Here is an 18,712-nt window from a genome sequence, read left to right on the forward strand (position 1 = left end):
CTGTATTCAGATGATTTTTTTTGTAAAGTGCAGAGAGTGATGCGCATAGTTGCTTCATTCATCAAAAAGAGCAGAACAGTAAATGTCTATTAGAAGTAAATACAATAAATAAATAATAAAACCATGTTAACTTGACTGTGGAAAGAAGCCCACCATATTTTTCACCAATCAATAGCAATAGATTTTCTAATGCCACAGCAAAATACCTCCATAGTCCAGTGCTTACCCACCCTGGGGAATATGATCATTTGCTATAATTACTAAATAAATAAATGATGAATAAACTATTTAACATTTGCACCACCTACACAAAAATGTTTCAGTACTTTTTTTTTTTTTTGTCACCATGGCTCTGAAGATGACATTGTCAGTCATTTTACAAAATTTAATGGAAATCCATCCAGATAATTTAGTCTGGGCCAGATATTCATGGTCCCAGTAGATGAAACAATACTTCTAGATGCGCATCTAAACAGGCTGATGGAAACATGGCTATTGACTGGTAATTCTTCCCAAGTCTAAAAGTAGCTTTCTTCCTCATGTACAGTACTGTTTAAATTTGTCAGGATGCCCACTATCTCACCACAGCTCAGGTCAATTGTAGCACTGTATCATTTAGATTGGTGGGTGGGGGTGGTCATCAATCAATTATTTATTTGTCACATGGAATTATGCAAGGTCCAACTCCAGTGAAATGTGATCCCATCAGCTCCCTTAACTTGTGCACTGTGGTTTCGTCCTCTTTTACATCTTCTTACATTGTTGACTGCTGCTTTATAGTAGTCCATGTTTCTGGTAATCCATGGTTTGTGGTTGTACGATGAATTATCTTTACATGCTTGCTCCTCCCAAACACAAGCGGTGCTGCAATGCAGCTGCCTCTGAACCGTGTACAGGAGTGATCCATAGCAGGAATGGGACAGCACCTCTCATTTCCACCATCACACCAGCCCTTATTCATGGTAAAGCACCCAGCTCCTTTCCTTCTCTCACCTGAGTCCTCTGCTCTGTCAGGTTGGCATACAGAAAAAGAGTCACTGGGTTGAATGGTGCTGTCCAGGATTTAGCCAAGTTGTTGGTGAATCAAAGAATATTAGAATATCCCATTGGAAACTGATGCAGCACAGAGGTTGTCCAGTTTATTTTTCAATGTCTGTACAATAGCTAGTAGGACGCCACTTCAGTTGGTGCTTTACCTTTTTACATTTGAAAACCTTGACCTCACTGCCTAGGAGCTAGCTAGCAGAAATCAGCAGGAGGAGAGTTCACAGAATGGTGAGTTGATTTCCTCATCCTGATGAGTGACTCACAACCACACACCAAAGCCAACCACAAAAAGCACCACCAAGACTTGCAAAATAGACATAAGAGTCTAAATTTGGCACAACTTTATCGGAGCTCACGCAGAGGTGACTTGAATTCTCCGTGCCATGTCATATCATGTTTCGTATCAATTCAGTTCAATCAATTTTATTTATAAAGCCCAATATCACAAATCACAATTTGCCTCACAGGGCTTTACAGCATACAACATCCCTCTGTTCTTATGACCCTCGCAGCGGATAAGGAAAAACTCCCCCCAAAAAAACCCTTTAACGGGGAAAAAAACGGTAGAAACCTCAGGAAGAGTAACTGAGGAGGGATCCCTCTTCCAGGACAGACAGACGTGCAATAGATGTCATACAGAACAGAACAGCATAATAAATTAACAGCAATCTGCATGACACAACGAGAGAGAGAGAGAGAGAGAGAGAGAGAGAGAGATGCATGTAATGACAATAGCTTACAACAACATTATTGAAAGTAATAATATTATAGTTATAGTTCTGGCTACTGTGGTACAATATGTTGAAAGTATGTATTAATATCTGGCAGTATACATGTGTGACAATAGTCATATGTGTATAATAACAGTAGAAGTATGACTAATGATAACAGCAGCAGCAGGAGGCATCTGGCAGGACCATGGCAGCAGCACAACCACACACGTCACGCTGTCCAGGCATCATTGCGATATGAGTTAATCTGAGAGACAGTGGAGCACAAAGGCTCCGGAGAAGAAGCCAAGTTAGTGACATCCAGAATGGCCGAGTTAGCAAGATGCAGAAATAGAATACGAGAGAGAGAGGGAGAGAAGGAGAGAAGGTGCCCGGTGTATTATAGGGGGGTCCTCCGGCAGACAAGGCCTAAGTCAGCCTAACTAGGGACTGGTACAGGGCAAGCCTGAGCCAGCCCTAACTATAAGCTTTATCAAAGAGGAAAGTCTTAAGTCTAGTCTTAAAAGTGGAGATGGTGTCTGCCTCCTGGACCGTAACAGGAAGATGATTCCACAGGAGAGGAGCCTGATAGCTGAAGGCTCTGGCTCCTGATCTACTTTTGGAGACTTTAGGGACCATGAGTAACCCTGCGTTCTCAGAGCGCAGTGTTCTGGTGGGATAATATGGCACTATGAGCTCTCTAAGATATGATGGAGCTTGACCATTTAGAGCTTTATAAGTTAACAGTAGGATTTTAAATTCAATTCTGGATTTTACAGGGAGCCAGTGCAGAGAGGCTAAAACAGGAGAAATATGATGTCGTTTCTTAGTTCCTGTTAGTACACATGCTGCTGCATTCTGAATTAGCTGGAGAGTTTTTAAGGACTTACTAGAGCTACCTGATAATAGAGAGTTACAGTAATCCAGCCTAGAGGAAACAAAAGCGTGGACCAATTTTTCTGCATCTTTTCGGGTCAGGATAGGCCTAATTTTCGCAATATTACGCAGATGAAAAAATGCAGTCCGCGAGGTTTGTTTTAAATGAGAATTAAAAGACAGATCTTGATCAAATATTACTCCGAGGTTTCTTACGGTAGTGCTAGAGGCCAGAGCAATGCCATCTAGAGAAACTATGTCATCAGATAAAGAGTCTCTGAGTTGTTTGGGGCCAAGAACAATAACTTCAGTTTTGTCTGAATTTAACATCAGGAAATTGGTGCTCATCCAGGTTTTTATGTCTTTAAGGCAGTTATGGAGTTTAGTTAATTGATTACTTTCTTCTGGCTTCATCGATAAATACAACTGAGTATCATGCGCATAACAATGGAAATTTACAAAGTGATTTCTAATGATGTTACCTAAAGGAAGCATATATAGAGTAAATAGGATTGGTCCGAACACAGAACCTTGCGGAACTCCAAAGCAAACTTTGGTACGTAAGGATGATTCATTATGAACGTGAACAAACTGAAAACAATCAGATAAATAAGATTTAAACCAGCTCAGTGCAGAACCTTTTAGGCCAATTAAGTGTTCCAGTCTCTGCAGCAGAATTTGATGGTCAATTGTGTCAAACGCCGCACTAAGATCTAATAAAACAAGTACAGAGACAAGTCCTTTGTCTGAAGCAATCAGAAGGTCATTTGTAATTTTAACTAGTGCTGTCTCAGTGCTATGATGCACTTTAAATCCTGACTGAAATTCCTCAAATAAATTATTATCATGGAGAAAATCACACAGCTGGTCTGCGACTATTTTCTCAAGGATCTTTGACATAAAGGGAAGATTAGATATTGGTCTATAGTTGGCTAACACCTCTGGATCCAGGGTGGGCTTTTTAGTAGAGGTTTAATTACAGCTACCTTAAAAGACTGTGGTACATAGCCTGTTAATAAATATATAATGATCATGTCTAATAAGTGAGTGTTAACTAAAGGTAAGACTTCCTTAAGTTGCCTAGTTGGGATGGGGTCTAAGAGGCACGTTGATGATTTAGATGAAGAAATCACTGCAGTCAATTCTTGAAGAGAAATCGGGGAGAAGCAATCTAAATATATATTAGGTCTTACAGCTGTGTTTGAGGGCAGATACGTACTATCTGAGGACAGGAGGTCATGAATTTTGCCTCTAATAGTTAGAATTTTGCTAAGGGCTAAAGGAATACAAGGCTTAATGTCAGCCTCTCAGTCAGCCTGGCTACAGTGCTGAAAAGAAACCTGGGGTTGTTCTTGTTTTCTTCTATTAAAGATGAGTAATAGTTTGCTCTGGCATTGCCAAGGCCCCTCTTATACATTTTGAGACTGTCTGCCCAGATTAGACGAGATTCTTCCAGTTTGGTTAATCGCCAGTTCCTTTCAAATTTTCACGATATTTTCTTTTAACTTATGGGTTTGAGAGTTATACCAAGGAGCGAACTTTCTTCGCTTTGTTAACTTCTTTCTAAGAGGTGCTACGGAGTCGAGTGTTGTTTGCAGCGAGCCTACGGCACTATCGACTAGATGATCAATTCGAGATCGGTTAAGTTGGTAAACCTCTGTTACTGAAGGACATGGAATTAAGTTGTTAGCATTTTGCATTTCCCCTCTAAACTTCAAGTCTGTAAATTGTGTAGTAACAGAACTTTTCTCTCCCATTAATCTTTCTCTGACCTTACAGATTTATCTTGTGATACTTTGGAAAGGCCCAGCCCTCCCAGGTTGTTGACATAGACTGTAAAAATAATGGACACAGCTATCATGACATCACCCACTGGTCTGTAGACTGCCATTTTGAAGCCTCAAGTTTGGCAGTAAGCCTTCACCATCTTTATTTTTTTTTTTTTTTTTTTGGAACCACAAGTGACCATATTTGGGTGAGAGGCTGGGGCTGTGGAAGAGCAAGGAATGGATCTGACAAAGCCTGTCACTCTAGTGGCCTGGCCCTTAGATATGCATGACTTAGGCCTTAATAACATTTAAATGGGTTATTAAAAAAAAGGAAGGTTGCAGTTTGGTGGGGACCACCAAAATAAAATGGTTAACTGTGTTTAAAGTAGGTGAATCAGCTCCACCCAGATCAGCTTACACAATGATACACCAGAATTAACACTCTAATCAGAGACATGTCGTCAGACATGTCAGTACTTAATTAGCAATAAAAGATTTAGGCACAACTATGATCATACAGTGTAGATAGGCCAGATTGAGTTGAAGCACCGAGATGTCTTCCTACTACTCCTCTGGATGGAAACAATAAAATGTTTTTGGTTTTGTGGTTCTGTTTAAAGAAACTACATCTTGTTATATCGCACGATTATGCGTGAATTCACTCTCGTGGGCCATCGTGACTCCCGCTGTCCAGTGGAGCTGGACTGCTCCACACCACAAACACAGCCGGTGGGTGTTGACAGACGGCGGAGCACGCAGCGGATAACCAGTGCAGCCGTTGCGCAACGGACACACATCCAGTGGAATTCCGGCATTAGTTGGGCTGGCAAGTGATAAAGCAAGTGTCATGGTGGGATGAAAGGCTGGAGTTGCACAACAGCTGCGCCAGAGTGACTGTCCATACCTTGTAAACATTCACTATGGTGCGCACAGATCTGCATTGGCCTCTTAGGCTTTGCATGAAATAAGTGCATATGTCACCACTATTAATCAATCAATCAATTTTATTTATAAAGCCCAATATCACAAATATTTGCCTCAGAGGGCTTTACAGCATATGCAATCCCTCTGTCCTTTGGACCCTCACAGCGGATAAGGAAAAACTTCCCAAAATAATATTTACACTTACTACAAGAATTCCCCCATTCGAACACAGACTAAATAAACTCCAAAAGAAAATGGAGGAACATGACCTGCCTAAAACAACCATCAGCTACACACTGACTGTTGCTGGAGAACCCCTCTCCATTTTGCGCACAGAGTACATCATGGAGGTAACTAAATCTATCAGAAAAAGATTCCTTTCTGAGGATGTAGGCATCATTGCTGACCTGGATACCGTACTAAATGCATTTTGCTATCCAGACGCTGACAGTGAATTGAAGAACTATGAACTGTAGGCCTCTGACTGTAGGCCTGTGACCACTACGGATCACAGAGGGTTGAAGCTGTGCCACTGGTGCAGAAGGAGCTCATGCAGCGGGATTTACTCCGGATGAATAGGTGGATCAGGATCAAGAAATCTGACCTGTATTTGTATAGTGCATTTCTAGTCATCCAACCACTCAAAGCACTTTTTTTTTTACACCATGAGTCACATTCACCCATTCACACACATATTCATACACTGGTGGCCGAGGTTACCATACAAGGTGTCACCTACTACTCAGTTTTTTACACACTCACACATCAGCGGAACAGCCGTCAGGAGCAATTTGGGTTTCAAGATCTTACTCAAGGATACTCTGAGCCACAGCCTCCTCCTGATCACTTCCCTAGGAGAAATGTTTCTTGACTTCAAAACTTTGGCTGAAGTGGCACTGGTAATCCCCGTCTCCAGTGTGGCAGCAGAATGTGGCTTCAGCCTCCAGAACAAAATTAAAATGGTGATGAGAAGTTGTCTGTCCAAGGCAAAAACACAAAACCTGATGACACCAATCACACTTGATGCATTTGAATATGCACAAGTGAGCACACGGTTTAAATCCATACAGACCAGGAGGAAGGTCTGAGTTCAGTCTAGGCTACAGCAGGTTAATTCACTTAGATTTAGTTATTTTTTGTCAGTAGTCTGTTCATAATTTAATTGGTATTGCCTAATTTTGTAAAATTGCATTGTTTGTTGGCTCGTTTATACACAATGGAACAGTGTTTATGGTGACCTTTGCTGTTAATCTGTGGGAAAAAATCATTGGTGGTGTTTTATAAACTTCATACAGCAGGAAAAATTTGAGAAAAATAGGCACAGTGCACAATGTGTGTCTACATGGAAAGTGAGTGCACGGTTGGTGTCAGCTGTTCATCTATTCTCTTCATGCCATGGCTTGTTGTGTTTATTTCATAAAAATAAAAATGAATGAATGAAAAGGATTACATGTGTTATAATTAAAAAAAAAATACAGTGACGAATAATAATTGATTATAACGGAATTTTTATGTCTCCGTCCGTCAAAATGACGGACAATCTGAAAGTCTAATACGACCTCTGCCTCAGAGGGTTAATGATTTTGGTTTCCATTGACTGTTGTTATATCATTTAGTCCTCAACAAAGTATGCAATGTACATCAATTTGAATAATTGGTTTATAAAGATCTGATGTCTGACTGAAGTGCTTCCATAATTTTTTGAGCAGTGTATGTACAATGTTGATGTTGTCCAGTGTCAAGTCTCAGTTTGATCATGTGACGAGATGATACATGTGCAAGAGCATGCACAAGGGCCCATCATAGTAGCATGCACTGGGGTCCATCGAGACTACCTTACACCACTGTTTGTATAGCAACAAATGACCCATAAAAAGCAGCATCACAATTAGTCATTAGGAGCGTACATGATTAGCAGAGGTCGGAGTAAGTCACACATGTACAAGTCATGAGCACGTTTCAAGTCATAATCCTCAAGTCTCAAGCAAGTCCCAAGTCACTGTAGTGAAAATCAAGCAGGTCGAGTCCTTGCCATAGGTCAAGCAAGTTGAGTCAAGTCATTGCAAAGGTCACGCAAGTCACAAGTGATGTCATACTCACATACTTATGAAGATAATAAAACATAACCTGCACTAAGTGGTAGAATGTAACTAAATACATTTACTCAGGTATTGTACGTATAAATCTAAATCTAAATCTAAATCTAAATCTAAATCTAAATCTAGTCTTTTCTTCTTATCCCATCACCTACCTCTACTACACTACATTTATCTGACAGCTCTAGTTACTGGTTACTTTACAAAGATTTTGCACTTAAAACATATGAAAATGTACAAGTACAGCAGGAAATATGAGTCAATTATTCATTTGACAGAAAATAAATTTGCCTCTATTTTGATAATATCAAAGTTGTTTTGTAATGCAAAAACATTTCATGGCTCCAGCTTTACAAATGTGAGGAGCTTTTTCTGCTTTTGCTTTTTGCTATTTTTATTTTTATTTTTATTTTTATTTTTATGTTAAGGTTTGAACTGTTGGTTGGACAAAACAAACATTATGAAGGTGTTCCTTTGGGCTCTGGGTAAGTCTCACCGTTTTTAAAAACCCAACAATCAATCAATCAATGGATTCATGGAGAAAATCATCAGCAGATAAACCCATAATGAAACTAATCATTGGTTAATAGTTCAAACACAGCTCCACCTCCACCAGCTACAACATTAAAATCCTGCTTTTACACTGATGCATGAGTCAGAGCTATCTAATTAGATCATATGTAGTAGCAGACTATCGCAGTCACAGAGGAAATTTTATAGTGCTACTTGTAATACTTTAATATTAACTAACACATCTATAAATAAATGCTACTGTTGCTTTGTTTATATTGAATGAGTACATAGGCAAATGTTTGCCAATGCATAACTTCATAAGCTGCTGATATGCTGTGTCCAAAAAAAGTGACCAAAAAAATCAACTAACACATCTGAGTCAGGTGTCAAATGTTATCATTCATACTGCTGTATCTTAAGTCATCATCAGTCACTGGTCCCATGGTATTGTGAATTGTTTTTTTCTTCATTAGATTATAGATCCACAGCAGCCTCCAAAACATTCACGGTGTTCTTTGTTGTATCATCCCAGCCTGTTTTCATTCAGGTACAGCAGCCTGATAAGTGGTCGTCTGCGAATGATTCCGATGTACAAGGCACCCTTTTGCATCTGTATGACATGCAACAGCCTTTCAACTAAATTCAAATAAAATCCATCAGTGCAATGTATCCTCATAGAATGGTTCGTATGATATACAACAAAAATGCATTCACAACAGTCTGTATGACATCCTACGAATGTGCGCCCCACAAATGATGTTGCGTCTTTAACGTACAGTTATGTAATTAACATCAAGTTGCGGAGGTTAGGTGTAGGAAAAGAAACATGGTGAGGACCGTACTTTAAAATGACTCAAAGTCCACTCCTTCACATAGAATCCAAACACAGTTCACACTCAGTTTTTTGTGACTGGACTTTCACCTGGGAGATCTGTGTTTGCTTCCCATATTACTGTAGAGCCAAACTATGATGTTTTTTTCCTAACCTAGCCATGTGCTTTTGTTGCCTACACATAACCATGTCCTTTTGTTGACACTCATTGGTTGCAGTGTCCCAGAACTTCATTAGCAGACATGCAGGAGGATACCTAGCATGTACTTTGTAGACTTGAAAGCTCACTGACAAACCTGGGATATGTGACAAGTTGGGATGAAAACTTTTTGTTTGTCAATATGATGGTTGCAGTAAAATCTGATAAGCTACACCCTTCAGTTTTCCATATAACTGCACAGATAATGCAACTATGTGAATGTGGAATTAAAAGGAAAAGGTTCACTACATTAATGATTTGTATGACTTCACTGGAAAATGTAAATGGTTATCATTTAAAAAAAAAAGCTAATATATCAATGATTTACTGTGTAAGCTTGAAGATGCATTCCTTACTTTTGTGAGCACCACATTATCTCATAGCAGAACTCAGTTTCTCAGTCGAGTTGTAAAAGACCAAAAGTCAACTTCAAGACAGTTCTAAGTTTTAAGGGGCTAATATAGAAAAATGTGTAAATATATCTTAAAGGAATGATTCACCTTTATGTGTTTACCAACCAGTCTGCCACAGTTCTAAATTCCTACATCTCCTGTCCACTAAGCCTATTAGTAAGCCTTACAGCCAGCTCAGTGAAGACTGAACTTCCTGGGGGGGGGGGGGGGGGGACATAACAAAACAAAACAAAACCAAAAATAACCCCTACAATCAAGCTTCACATCACACAATCATGGACTGATCAAAGGGCTAAACCAAATGCAGGTTCTTCCTCCGGGTGAACAGGCTTTCCTGCTTAGAAATGCACAACATGTCCTGATTGCAGCTCCCCTACTTTAGCTGTCACTTCTTTAATTGATTTAAGAGAGCCTAAAGACTCCCCAACCCCCTCCGGCTTACTGTCCCACCTCTCACGTTAAATACTTAAGGAATAACCTTGATACTTGGCAACACGTGAAACAAACTGTCAACGAGCAAGTACCACAGAGACTTAATTTAAAAACTCTGGTATAGAGTCAGTGCTTTTTTGTTCATTTTCTCATCAAGCAGCAGTGTTAGGAGTGAAAAGCAGAGCAGTTACCTCACACAAGCCTCTCAGTGTCCCTCCGAGCTGCTGCAGAGTAGAAGTGAAGTCCATATATTTCCTGTAACTCTCTCCGTGGTGATTTCTCTCTCTCTGTTAGTTCACCCTGTTAACAGCGAGCTGTATCTGCCCTTTTCCCCCCCTTCCATTCTCTGTGTGTCCTCTCAGCTCTTTTTATCTTTTCCCTCTAAGTCCCTCCCTCTCTGTCTCTTTCTCGCTTACACATCCCTTGACCCCCTCCCTACCTCTCTCTCTTTTGCTGTCTGCTGCTATACTTCCATCCAGTCTCTCCTCCAAACATGGCACATCATTTTGTTGCCCAAAAGCTTGTTTTGAGTTTGCTACGCAACATTTGAAGAAGCCTGTAGATTACTAGGAGAACAATTTTAACAATCACAATTTATTTTCTGCAAATAGTGTGATGTGTCATGTTTGGAGCAGAAATGTCTATGCATCTGATCTTGATCCACCAGGACAGTGAGGCTAAGATGCTGGGGGACCTTCAGCATGACAAGAATCCAAAACATTCTACAAAAGAGACAACTTGGTTCTAGAGGAAGAAAATAAAGGTGTTTGAGTGACCCAGTCAATCACAAGACTAAAACCTGATAGAACATTTGTGGAAGAAGCTGAAGATCAAGATTCACCTTAGAATCTTCTAGATTTAAACTGTCTGTGTGGAAGAATGGACCAAAATCCCATCTGTGACTGATTAATTTCTTCACACAGAAAGCAGTTTAAAAGCTACATTGCAAACAAAGGTTTCTCCAACAATTATATACTTTTCAGTTTGTATGTTCAATATTTCTGTGTTAATCCACTTTCTTGCAAATAACTTTCTTTGGGGACTGAAATGTTATAATTTCTTTATCTGTTTTACTGAATTCATATCAATGTCTGGTGTAAATTTCATGTGAATAGCTGCACTGGAAATATATTTAATGAAAAAAATGTTGACACATTCAATACTGATTTCATCCACTCTACATGTAATTGCCAGCAGTGTTAGCTTGCAGCCAGTTTATTTATTGACACTTCTATACTTTTCACATTTTCAAGGATGCATTGCATAGCTGTCAGAAATTCCATGTGATTTGTAATTACAATGAGGAGGCTATGTAAACTGGTTGAAAAAAGGACTGGAACAAGTAGAACACACTAAATTGTGCAAATTGTGACAAAGAAACAACTGCACAAGTTGAGAATTTTCAGCTAAAACTAAAGTTGTGGTAGCCCCGAGGCTTTATAACATAAATTCAAGGACATAAAGAGGAGAAGATCTATTGTGAAATAATATTGAGAATGGGAGTTTCAGGTGAATTTTGAGATTTTAAGGCTGAGCTGTTACACATGCACAGCACAAACGAACTTTGCACACACAGTTGTGTAGAACACCCCAGTTCGGCTTAAACAACCAGTGAAGAAATGGGCAAGACACAACAAGCTGAAATTTGCAAGTAATTTTATTACAATTCAATAGATTAAAAAAAGTTAAAATGGGGGCCCAAGTTAGGGGAGAAAATGGATAAAATGGGCCTGGAAGCCAGTTCAGTTGAGAGGGGGAATGTGGCTGGGTGTGCTGTCCTTGTGTATGGCGAAGCCGATATTCTTACAACAAGGTCGGTGTATCTGTATCTGGTCACTGTTATGCGGCTGGTCAGGTCCGGCGTTGCACGACGCTTCTAGTAGCTCTGCTTGACCAGGCATCTCTCCACCTTGACCCAGCCGTGTGGTAGACCCAGCAGCCCTCTCAGCACACCCAAACTGCAGAGGAGATTCACAGCCAAAATGAACAAAAGAACAGCAAACATGGCTTAACATACAACACAACATGCAATGCATCCCACATCAACAGACAAACAGTACTCAATAAACGTTTCCAGAGAAAACGAAAAAAGCCTATACCTGCAGAGGAGATTCACAGCCGAAATGAACAAACTGTCTGTGTCTGTGTGTCTGTGTGTCTGTCTGTGTGTGTGTGTGTGTGTGTGTCTGATAAGTACTCAGCGAATTAGGAGGTAACACCCATCACACCTGCATGCCATCAGCCCATCACCACAGCAATTCACCAAACATGGAAACCACACCCACTAACCACTGCACTCTCACACACACACTGGGTGCTCAAATCATAAATAAAATAAATCACTGCAACCAAACAATACAAGTCTACCCTGTTACAGTTGGTGTGCAGGTTGCTTGCTAGCTAAAGCTTAAGTTTGTACAATCTGTACATTGTGGCAAATAAACAGACTGCAGTAAAAGGTCAAACTGTACAAGTGACAAGGTGAACACAGTTTATCTTGTTTGATTATCTGCACATAAACTGAAATGTAAGAAAACAAATATTTGCAACTGGGCCACTGATTTTGGCCAGTATTCTCTCTTTGTTCTGCTATCTGTATGTTAGCGTTTCCAAATCCCATTTGTAAAGGGGAACAGCAACAACCTCCAAGCTAACAACTTACACACTAAAATTGGAACATTTTGACAAAGATTTGGATCATGCAATAAGGCATGCCTGATTTGTCCTTTCAGTGACTTGTGGTAAAGATCTACAACAAATAAAACAACTTGTGAACACAGTTCTGTAAACCCCAGACTCTATGTCACAGAACTTTAATGCAGAATGTTGATCTGTTTTCTGACACGGCCAGTACCAAACCGTTCCACTTCACTCCAGCTTCTGTCATACTGCCATAATAACATCCTGCTAGAGCACCATACAGCCAGCAAATTGTCTGTGGATTTAACAGGTGACATATGACTGTTAATGTTTTTGTGGCCTTTTCTTTTGCAGGGCTATTTTAATGGCAGTGCTCGCCCCCCAACATGCAAATGTTCCACCAAAACAAGTTCACCCATGACACTGTTTTGCAAGAGCACCATCACTGCATCCTGCACCTCCCAAGATGACTATAATTGATTTGAAGAAACACAAACAGGCCAGAGTGTTTTCTTTATTCTCCCCTACAGCAGATTCAAGACCTTTCTCTGACACTGACAGAGGACTGTGGCAATATGTCTGGTTACATCAGACTATGGATAGGATAACCATATTTTCAAACTCCCTAACTGTGACACTGAAGTGTACTGCACATTCATACATGCACGTGTGTGCTTACACACGCACCATAGGCCTTTTTTTAATCAAGATTGGGGGATAATTATCTCATTGTTTAGCACACCAATCAAGTGCACCTTTCAGCTCCTTTGCAGAATAGTTAATTTGACAACTGTATGATGACACTAAACCACACAAAACCAGCTGTACAGTCCATGGATTGAAAACTCTGATTGTGTCTCACCAAATGGTAGGCAAATATCCCCTCCTGAGCTGCCTGTCTCAAGAAGATGTCAGTGGTGTTTGCAATGCTTATATCCACCTCTTATGTTTGGCCATCCTAGTATAATCTTTTAATATGAGCACTTGCAGTGTGTGCAGAATGCAGCATTTTCACTGCTGGGTACTCTTCAGAAACTCTCGAGACCGACTTTCTCTTTGGCGTGAAAGTTTCTGTCAGACTGTACTGAAAGAGCTGCAAGTGTCATAGCAACAGCCTTGACAACTAACAGACACTAACATATTTATTTACACTATTGACACTAACAGTCAAATCTTTATTGACACTAACAGAAAAATCAGTTTTGAATTCAGACATGTGCTGCATTGTTTATGATTTTATTTTGGGCTAGGTAATAAGTGGGACAGAACATGATAAATCTGTGTAAATGCTAAAAACAAGTATAATATTTTTGGTGTTTTACAAATATATGTGGGAACGCAAGACAGCCACCTTGAAAACACACGACAGTGTCGGACAAACCGTGATGTCTGGTCACCGTAATGTTGGAGCTTCTCTGTCAGCTGTTTTGCTGTATTGTGACAATATTAGCTGAAGAGAAGTACTAAGAGAACTACAGTAGTGTATTGCTGCTAAGTCACTGGTGTGAGTTAGCTGTGTTGCACTTAAGCCTCTGAGGCTGAAAGATGAAGCCGATTGCCAATGCGTGCCAAAAACTGCAGTTCCTCTAATGGCTACTTGAGGCTGGCTCCAAAACAGAGTCAAACCCAATAGACCCCCATGTTAAACTGTCCAACTTTACAGCAGAAATAAACATATCTACAGCCTGGTACAAAAACGGTTTTGGTCTCTATAGCTAACATTCATGTGACCTGTACAGGGTGTGGGATTGTTTTTAGAACTCATCTGTTAACATTTTATCAAGGCCCAAAGTTATGTATATTTAAGAGCTGGGCAGCTTAAGTGACAGACTGTCTGTCAATAGTGTCCTCAGCTTCTCAGTCAGATCTACTCCTTGTTCCCCCACAGCCCCACCCTCTCATCCACATATGGTTGCCTCTGGCTCTAAAAAACCACGACAGTGACGGATGAAATGCTGAACTTGAGGCTTTTAAATGGGGGTCCACAAACCAATGGGTGATGCACAATTGCTATGTCCATTATTTATACAGTCTATGGTCACACTACCTCCAGTCCTCATGCCTAGCTACGCTAAACATGTCCTGACTTCTGCTTTACACACACACACACACACACACACACACACACACACACACACACACAAAACACTTTTCATTTCACTGTTAGAAAATACAAAAAAATATGAACATTAATTGTTTTTAACAGTAGAAGGGAAACAAATAGTTGAAAGCGAATCATAAAGATATGAGATCCATGTTTTTTTTTTTAATGTTTTCTCTCTGTGTTGCTGTTTCTCAGTCATAACTGTCTGTTCTTGAAAATGTCACTAAACGTATCTCTCTCACTCTGACAGAGCATCTCTGTCTACCTCTTCCTCTCTTTTTATTTTATTCTATTCACTTGTTCCCAAACCCCACCATTCAGAGTTGTTGACAGAGTATCAGTCATAAAGATTCCAGGCAAATGGTCTGTTTCTCTGCCGGCTGCTTTCGTTGTATTGTAGTAGAGACACTAGCAGAGACAGCACGTAATCACACACACACGCGCACACACGCACGCACGCACGCACGCACGCACGCACGCACGCAAGCACTCACGCACACAGCCTTGCAAGTATGACAGCTAAGCGCACAATGACTACTGCAAGAATATGAGCACAAACACAGGATGACTACCCGCAAGTGAGGTTGTGTATGACAAAAGATGGCACCTCTGTACACAAATAAACACACTCTCTCCATCACAAATACACACAAACACACACACACACACACACACACACACGCAAACATTTTATATGCAGACATGTACTTATTGAAAACACAAAAACACACGTATGACGTGACATGCATTCACGACTACACATGCAGCAGGTAAACACACACACACACATACAAACACAAAGACTAAATTGTAATCCATCTTAAAGCTTGACGCTGCAGAGGTCTCTGGTACAGACTTTACAAGTGATGCTGTGTTGGTGCTTGCACGAATTCACAGCATTTACAGTACAGGCCAAAAGTTTGGACACACCTTCTCATTCAATGCGTTTTCTTTATTTTCATGACTATTTACATTGTAGATTCTCACTGAAGGCATCAGAATTATGAATGAACACATGTGGAGTTATGTACTTAACAAAAAAAGGTGAAATAACTGAAAACATGTTTTATATTCTAGTTTCTTCAAAATAGCCACCCTTTGCTCTGATTACTGCTTTGCACACTCTTGGCATTCTCTCCATGAGCTTCAAGAGGTAGTCACCTGAAATGGTTTCCACTTCACAGGTGTGCCTTATCAGGGTTAATTAGTGGAATTTCTTGCTTTATCAATGGGGTTGGGACCATCAGTTGTGTTGTGCAGAAGTCAGGTTAATACACAGCCGACAGCCCTATTGGACAACTGTTAAAATTCATATTATGGCAAGAACCAATCAGCTAACTAAAGAAAAACGAGTGGCCATCATTACTTTAAGAAATGAAGGTCAGTCAGTCCGGAAAATTGCAAAAACTCTAAATGTGACCCCAAGTGGAGTCGCAAAAACCATCAAGCGCTACAACGAAACTGGCACACATGAGGACCGACCCAGGAAAGGAAGACCAAGAGTCACCTCTGCTTCTGAGGATAAGTTCATCCGAGTCACCAGCCTCAGAAATCGCAAGTTAACAGCAGCTCAGATCAGAGACCAGATGAATGCCACACAGAGTTCTAGCAGCAGACCCATCTCTAGAACAACTGTTAAGAGGAGACTGCGCGAATCAGGCCTTCATGGTCAAATAGCTGCTAGGAAACCACTGCTAAGGAGAGGCAACAAGCAGAAGAGATTTGTTTGGGCCAAGAAACACAAGGAATGGACATTAGACCAGTGGAAATCTGTGCTTTGATCTCTGATGAGTCCAAATTTGAGATCTTTGGTTCCAACCGCCGTGTCTTTGTGAGACGCAGAAAAGGTGAACGGATGGATTCTACATGCCTGGTTCCCACTGTGAAGCATGGAGGAGGAGGTGTGATGGTGTGGGGGTGTTTTGCTGGTGACACTGTTGGGGATTTATTCAAAATTGAAGGCACACTGAACCAGCATGGCTACCACAGCATCCTGCAGCGACATGCCATCCCATCCGGTTTGCGTTTAGTTGGACGATCATTTATTTTTCAACAGGACAATGACCCCAAACACACCTCCAGGCTGTGTAAGGGCTATTTGACCAAGAAGGAGAGTGATGGAGTGCTGCGGCAGATGACCTGGCCTCCACAGTCACCGGACCTGAACCCAATCGAGATGGTTTGGGGTGAGCTGGACCGCAGAGTGAAGGCAAAGGGGCCAACAAGTGCTAAACACCTCTGGGAACTCCTTCAAGACTGTTGGAAAACCATTTCAGGTGACTACCTCTTGAAGCTCATCAAGAGAATGCCAAGAGTGTGCAAAGCAGTAATTAGAGCAAAGGGTGGCTATTTTGAAGAAACTAGAATATAAAACATGTTTTCAGTTATTTCACCTTTTTTTGTTAAGTACATAACTCCACATGTGTTCATTCATAGTTTTGATGCCTTCAGTGAGAATCTACAATGTAAATAGTCATGAAAATAAAGAAAACGCATTGAATGAGAAGGTGTGTCCAAACTTTTGGCCTGTACTGTACATTTTTAGAAATGTGTGTGTTGTGGGGTAATTCATATGCAGCCTCATTACTTAACAGCGTGCAGCTTGGTCTTGCTGGCTGAGCAGTTTGACAGATGATCAGAGCTGCTCTATATGTGTCTTTGTGATCAATTTTTTATTGGTTTTTCCATTTAGTTTAAAACAAACAAACAAACAAACAGATGTGGCAAGCATCAATTGGACAATAATAGCAACATCAACAAAGAAAATAGAATGGTAGTGTAGCATAACAAACAAAAAATAGATAAATAAATAACAATGGCAATAATACCAACCAAACATATCAACAATATTGAGTGTTGACAAATAAGAAAAAAAAAATAATAATAATAATGAAAAATAGATAGACAACCCCCCTCCCGCCCCCCAAATCTCAAGGGGTCCACAGGCTTTGTCTCTATGAAATACACTGATGAACATACAAACAATTCAGAGCTTTTAAACAAGCCTCAACCAATACTGCCCTCAAAACCCAACGCCTATAGGGCCCTTGAAAGGGGGCTGGACCACTTAAATGGAGTCAATGTCATAAGAAACTCAATAATGTTTATCAAAGAGTAAATAAATACAAAATAAGTAAATAAAACCAGAAGAGAGGAAAAAAATAAATAAAAGGGAGAAATTAATGAGAAAATATATACTCGGAGTGCCACAACGCCCCCACCCCCCCACCCCACATCCAACCCACCCACCCACCCAAGTAGGAAAAGGAGATGGCTACAATAAAGATTTTAGAGTGGAGATGGCATCATCCCAACATGAAATGTTTCCAGGTTTGGCTAGGTGCAAGTTAGCTGCCCAACGTTCCATAATGGCTATATCTATGAAATCTAACAACCATTTATTTAAGGATAACAAATGAGGGGGTTTCCATCTACATGCTATCAGCCTTTTAGCGGCAGTGAGACCAGCCAGAAAAAGGCATTTAAGTTTAGCAGGTAGGTTCAAACCAGAAGTGTCATTAAGTAATAGGATGGTAGGCGAATAAGGAATCTGCTTAGACAATATTGTGGACAGCATACTACAAACATTCTTCCAGAAAACCACAACACCTGGGCACTCCCAAACCATATGGAAGAAGGTGCCTAAGCTCTTTTGTAAACACAGAGTGCAATTAGGAGAAGGCAAAGCTCTAAATTTGAACCAACTGCGTGGAGTGAAATATGACCTGTGTATGGAATTGTAATGAATAATTTGGTGGTTGGGGTTTCTGGAAGAAAAAGACAAGTTTTGCCAGATCAAGTGCCAGTCCAGATTATTGTCATCAGATGGAAGGTCCTGCTTCCAAACTCTGTCAAGAGAGAGTGGTTTGTTTGATGCCTGCATCAGAATGGCATAAACAGTAGAAACCAAACCCTTACTCCCAGTCAGAGCCTTATGCAAAGGGTGTAAACCTAGTGTGCCATCCCAAGGCACCCCATAAGTGCGCATTGCCGTACGCAACTGAAGATAAAAGAAAAAGGAGGAACCAGGTAAGTTAAAGAGTTTCTGAATGTCTGAGAATGAGCGGAGACCTTCAGCCCCAAAAATATCAGATAATGTAAATACACCATTATTTGCCCAACTGGAAAAATATATAGGACACCCTCCCAGCTGGAGA

The 18,712-nt window shown here is 40.5% G+C and overlaps 1 protein-coding gene across 2 annotated transcripts in view; it reads right to left on the bottom strand.

Moving 5' to 3' along the window:
* The window catches only part of LOC125902789 (cadherin-12-like), a 286,220-nt gene extending 276,054 nt beyond the window's left edge, over positions 1-10,166 (bottom strand). The window contains exon 1 of one of the 2 annotated variants that reach the window (XM_049599389.1): positions 10,003-10,166. The gene's annotated coding sequence lies outside the window, so the exon portion shown is untranslated. The remainder of the gene's footprint in view (positions 1-10,002) is intronic. The other variant, XM_049599391.1, reaches the window with a different exon arrangement.
* Positions 10,167-18,712: the final 8,546 nt, after the last annotated feature.

The sequence above is a fragment of the Epinephelus fuscoguttatus genome, linkage group LG15 (genome assembly GCF_011397635.1).
Source record: "Epinephelus fuscoguttatus linkage group LG15, E.fuscoguttatus.final_Chr_v1".
Lineage (NCBI taxonomy): Eukaryota > Metazoa > Chordata > Actinopteri > Perciformes > Serranidae > Epinephelus > Epinephelus fuscoguttatus.